Below are 5,942 nucleotides of genomic sequence, written 5' to 3'. Positions count from 1 at the left end.
TTGTCCCTCTGTAGAGATGATGCATTGCTACCTCCCTTCGTAACTGCCAACTTGCATTGCACTGACATTTCTCGTTCTGGTTTGTTGAGGGGAGCAATCAGGCAAAGACCAAGCCTTGGGGGCCACAGGCATCTATGGGATTTGTACTGCCGTAATTTAGCCCTCTGCCTGTTGAACTTCCTTGTTTCCTATGCTGCAGAGACAGCAATATGCACTTGAGTTTGAGCACATAACATGCAAAGACACTTCCGATCAGGACCAAATCAGACAATTTAGAAGTCATGGAAACCAATCATCGCCTTTGTGTTTTTATGTGATAATTTGATGTATCACTATTAAAGGAATTGTGTGTTTCTGTGTGGTACGTGTAGATATGTTCTGTGTGTGCTGTGTGTATGTGTGTGTACAGACCAATGAATGTGACCTAATTCATCCACAGTTTTCAAAGCTGGTTGCTGTTTATGTCTCTTGACTCTTCGGCTCAAGAAAAGCTTTTGCTATGAAGCTAGAATGGGAGGGCTGCTGAGTGAGCCAGCACGGCATCCCAGAGAGAGTAACGGACTTCACCCCTAGTGAGATCAAAACAGAACTCTCAGCTGGAAAAGACCCCTGTAAGCCCTGGAGGAACCCAATAATGAAAGAGCTTGGATTCTCCCCTGAGGTGACTTGCCTCAACATTCCAGTATGGGGTCGTAGGCGCCGGCGATGCCAGGCAGATGGAGTTACGAAAACAATGCCCCGGCCAGAGCACGCACTGCCATGCGGCAATGCGGTCGTGTCACAGCAGTGCTTGCAGGAGTGATTGTGCCATCCAGACAAGATGAAGTGACTCTAATGGCTTCCACTTGGCTCCATATGGCCCCTTGAGGCTCATAGTCCCTGCGGTGGGCTTTTTTCTGGTCATGTTTCTTTCTGTGAAGTTTCTTAAGGGGAAGAAAAAAAGAAATGATGAAATAGCAAACCCTTACTTACCTGAGCTTGGTTGAAGAACTTTAACTACATCTTCTTTAAAATAAGGCCTTCTTGAACTAACAGTGTATGGTACTATTTTCTTCTAGGTATATTGTATGTTTCTGTTAATACATTTGAAAAAGATTGTGTCAGTATGTACAGAGATTTAAAGTCATTAACAATATCAGTTTATGTGAAAATCTTCAAATAATTGCAAGAAGGTAAGGGTATTGGGTTACCAGTTTTATCAGTTTCTAGCTGCAGGATCTAGCCCCAGCTACCTAAACTGATAATTCATTCATTCACTAACTTATTCATTCATGTACTCATTAAACAAACATTTATTGGGCTCCTACTATGTGCTGGGAATAGAGCAGTAAGCAAGAAAGACAAAGTCTATCATGCACTTGACATCTCTGATGGGGTACTGAAACAATTAAAGTATAAACAAATAAATTAATTAAAAACAATACCAGCTATTGAATGATTCTAACACCTCTGTTGTCATTCAGACGACAGTTGAAATATCACCTCCATAAAGTAAATTTCCCTCCTCATTCAATACCTCCCTTTGTATTTTGCTGAAATACAGTTGATCCAAAAACAAATGGAAGGATTGAATGATAAGACAGAGCCAGGCATGCACATGTTGGAGGAAGAGCATGTGAAATTGAGGGAGTGGAAAATACAAAGTCATTTAGGAGGAAGAGAGGCTGGTGCATTTTCAGGAATGAGAGAAACCTGCAGGTGCAGGCTTGTTCTGTTTAACAGCCCTTCCTTGATCACGCCTTTCCTCTCATATCTAAATATATGCAAGAAGAAGAAACCAGGAGGCACCTTCAATGTGATGCCTGGAAATCTCCTTACCTAGGTCACCCAGTTCGTTGGCCGCATTTTCTACTTTCTCCTTTATCACGGTTGAGTGTAGCTAAACTTTCTGCCATATGTGACAAGGGTCCTTTTCCTTCTAGTTTCCAATGCTATTTTTTTTCCTCCCTTCCAGTCCTCTCTGGAAGCCTCCTCTAGGGCCATTGGGATCATGTTAACACTTAGCCGAAGCACTTTAGGTTTTTACTAGCACACTTTCCTAAAAGTTCTCTCAGCTTCTATCCTCATCCCAGTCCCAATGTTACACTCACATCGTGTTGTTGTTATGGTAGCGCCCCATTTCCACGTACCAAAATCTACATAAGATATCAATTGCTATGTAAAAAAATTGTCCCAAAACCTACTAGTATAAAGCAACAGGTTTATTTTTTTTTCAAGTTTCACATAGCTTCTGAGAGTCAGGAACCTGGGAGCGCTTAGTTGGGTGGTTCCACTCACAGCCTCTCTTCAGGTTTTAGTCAAGGCGTTAGCAGGCAGGTGAAGGCTGGACTGGAGCTGGGGCACCCACCTCCAGGATGGCCCGCCCAAAGAACTGGCAGGTTGCTGTTGGTTGTTGGAAAGAAGTCTCAGTACCTGGTCATGTGGTCCTCTCCAAGGGCTGCTTGAGCATCCACATGACATGGCAGCTTCCCCCAGAACAAGGGGTATAAGAGAGAGCAAGATGAAAGCCACAGTGCCTTATGTCCTAGCTCTGGAATCTTCAAAGCATCGGCCCTACGGTATCCTGGTGGTCGCACAGGTCAGCCCTATTCAATGTGGGAAGGGAGTACACAGGGCATGAAAACAAGAAAGCAGATGTCATTGGGGCTATCCTGACAGCTTGCTATCACAGAGAGCCATTAGGTTCTTAAGCAAGAGAGTGGCATGATTTGATTTATACATTTAAGGGTTTGCCTATTGCTGTGGAAAGAATGAATTTTAGAGGGGCAAGAGAAGAAGGCAGGAGGTTAGACCAGAGCCCAGCAGTGTGGTCTGGGTGAAAGATGTTACTGACTTGGACTAGGCAGTAGCAGGAAGGGAGTTTAGGTCAGTGGAATCAGGATGGGATTTAGAGTTCTGTAATGAAGACTTGCTAAGGAATGTGGGAAGAAAGACTGTAATGAGAATGACACCTGGGTTTTTGGTTTGCCCAACTGGGTGAATGGTGACTCCGATGACTGAGAAACAGAAAAGTGGAGGAGAATCAGGTTTGGGGAGAATCAAAACATCAATTCAGGGTGTGTGTAGTTCGAGATGCTTACTGAAAATTCAAGTACAAAGTTGCAGACAAGAATCAGGAGGAAACCACTCCGACTTCTACCCTTAAGTATGACACTAGCTGGCAGTGCTGTGTAGATGCCTTAACAATCTGAGGAAGTTCTTTCTCATTCCTAGTTCGATGCATGTTTTTATCATTAAGGGTTGCTGGGTTTTGTCAAATGCTTTTTCTCCATCTATTGAAATTATTGTGTGATTTTTGCCCTTTATTCTATTTTTTTAAATTTTTTTATTGTTATTCAATTACAGTTGTATGCCTTTTCTCCCCATCCCTCCTTTATTCTATTTTTAAGTATATTTTATTGATTATGCTATTACAGTTGTCCTATTTTTTTCTCCCCTTTATTCCCCTCCACCCTGCACCCACACCTCCCACTATTATTCCCCCACTTCAGTTCATGTCCATGGGTTGTACATATAAGTTCTTTGGCTTCTCCATTTCCCATACTGTTCTTAACCTCCCTCTGTCCATTTATTCTTCTTATTCCCTGTACCTTTTCCCCTGTTCTCCTCCCTCCATCTCCCCACTGATAACCTCCATGTGATCTCCATTTCTGTGAATCTGTTCCTGTTCTACTTGTTTGCTTAATTCCTTTTTTTTTTTTTTTTAGGTTCAGTTGTTGATAGTTGTGAGTTTGTTGTCATTTTACTGTTCGTATTTTTGATCTTCTTCTTTTTCTTAGGTAAGTCCCTTTAACATTTCATATAATAAGGGCTTGGTGATAATGAATTCCTCTAACCTGACCCTATCGGGGAAGCACTTTATCTGCCCTTCCATTCCAAATGATAGTTTTGCTGGATAGAGTCATCTTGGATGTAGGTCCTTGCCTTACATGATTTTGAATACTTCTTTCGAGCCCCTTCTTGCCTATAAGGTTTCTTTTGAGAAATCAGCTGATAGTCTTATGGGAACTCCTTTGTAGATAACTGTCTTCTTTCCTCTTGCTACTTTTAAGATTCTCTCCTTATCTTTAATCTTGGGTAATATAATTATGATGTGCCTTGGTGTGTGCTTCCTTGGGTCCAACTTCTTTGGGACTCTCTGAGCTTCCTGGACTTCCTGAAAGTCTATTTCCTTTGCCAGATTAGGGAAGTTCTCCTTCATTATTTTTTCAAATAAGTTTTCAATTTCTTGCTCTTCTTCTTTTTCTGGCACCCCTGTGATTCAGATGTTGGAATGTTTGAAGTTGTCCTGGAGGTTCCTAAGCCTCTCCTAATTTTTTTGAATTCTTGTTGCATCATTCTGTTCTGGTTGAATGTTTATTTTTTCCTTCTGCTTCAAACCATTGATTTGAGTCCTGGTTTCCTTCCCGTCACTGTTGGTTCCCTGTATATTTTTCTTTACCTCACTTTTCATCGCCTTCACCGTTTCCTCTATTTTGTGACCATACTCTACCATTTCTGTGAGCATCTGATTACCAGTGTTTTGAAGTCTGCATCTGATAGGTTGGCTGTCCCCTCATTGCTTAGTTGTATTTTTTCTGGAGCTTTGATCTGTTCTTTCATTTGGGCCATATATTTTTGTCTCAGCATGACTGTTATGTAGTGAGGGGCGGAGCCTTAGGTATTTGCTAGGGCAGGACAACCCATTTCACTGTGTTGTGGTGCTCTATGTGGGGGAGGGGCCTGAGAGGGAACAATGCCACTTGCTCAGCTCTCCACAGGTTTTCATTCACTTCCTCTGCTGCTACCCACAAGCAAATTGGGCCCTTCTTATGCTCATTACAAGGTGGGTGGTTTTGTGTACATTCTGGGACCCTGTGGGTCTCTCCAACAAACTCTGCTATGAGGCTGGGAGTTTCTCCTGCTCCCTCAACCCTCACAAGCTTTTTCAGTCAGTGGTTTTGAGGCTTTATTTCTTGGTACTGGGATCCTGGTTGTGTGGTCTGTCTTGCTCCCCAGCTGTTCCTCCAGGTTTCTCCACATGCAAATATAGACTGCCTGCTCTGCCAGCCACTGCTTTGCCCGCCCTGGTCCTCCAGCCACCACTCTGCCACAAGTCCTCTCAACCCCAATTGCCTGTCTCCACCCCTCCTACTGGTCTGGATGAATGTTCCTTCTTTAACTCCTTGGTTGTCAGACTTCCATACAGATCGGTTTTCTGGCAGTTCTGGTTATTTTTTGTTTTTAAATTTGTTGTTGTCCTTCTTTTAGTTGTGTGACAAGGCAAAGTGTATCTACCTATACTTCCATCTTGGCTGGAAGTCTGTACCACTTGCCCTCTATTCTATTAATAAGGGATATTATATTAATTGTTTTTCAGATGTTTAACCTGCTTGCATTTTTTATTTAAATCCCATTTAGTCATGTTGTATAATTCTTTTTATGATACTTTACTAGAGTTACTATTAGTATTTTCTCGAGGATTGTTACATGAGTGTTCATAGGGGTTTTGGTCTATGGTTTTCTTTTCTGTGATGGTAACAGGATTATACTTGTTTCAGAATGAGTTAACAAGTATTTCATCCTCTTCTATTTTTTGGAAGAGTTTGTGAAAGATTGGTATGAATTTTTCTTTACATGATTATTAGAATTCAGCAGTAAGTCATCTGGGTCTGAGCTTTTCTTTGGGGAAAGCTTCTAAATTACTAAGTCAATCTCTTTATTTATTATAGGGCTATTTAAATTTTCTATTTTTCTGGAATCAGTTTTAGTATTTTGGGTTCTTTAGGAATTTCTCCGTTTCATCCAATAATTTGGTTATTATAAGATTTCTTTTTAATCTTTTTTATTTCTCCAAGGTTGATACTAATATCTTCTCTTTCATTCCTGATTTTAGTAATTTGAGTCTTCACTCTATGGTTCTTTTTAATGTAAAGTTTTATTGATTTTGTTGATTTTTTTTC

The sequence above is a fragment of the Desmodus rotundus genome, chromosome 4, assembly GCF_022682495.2.
Source record: "Desmodus rotundus isolate HL8 chromosome 4, HLdesRot8A.1, whole genome shotgun sequence".
Classification (NCBI taxonomy): Eukaryota; Metazoa; Chordata; class Mammalia; order Chiroptera; family Phyllostomidae; genus Desmodus; species Desmodus rotundus.
The sequence above is the reverse complement of the archived record's forward strand: the minus strand, read 5'-3'. Positions refer to the sequence as shown.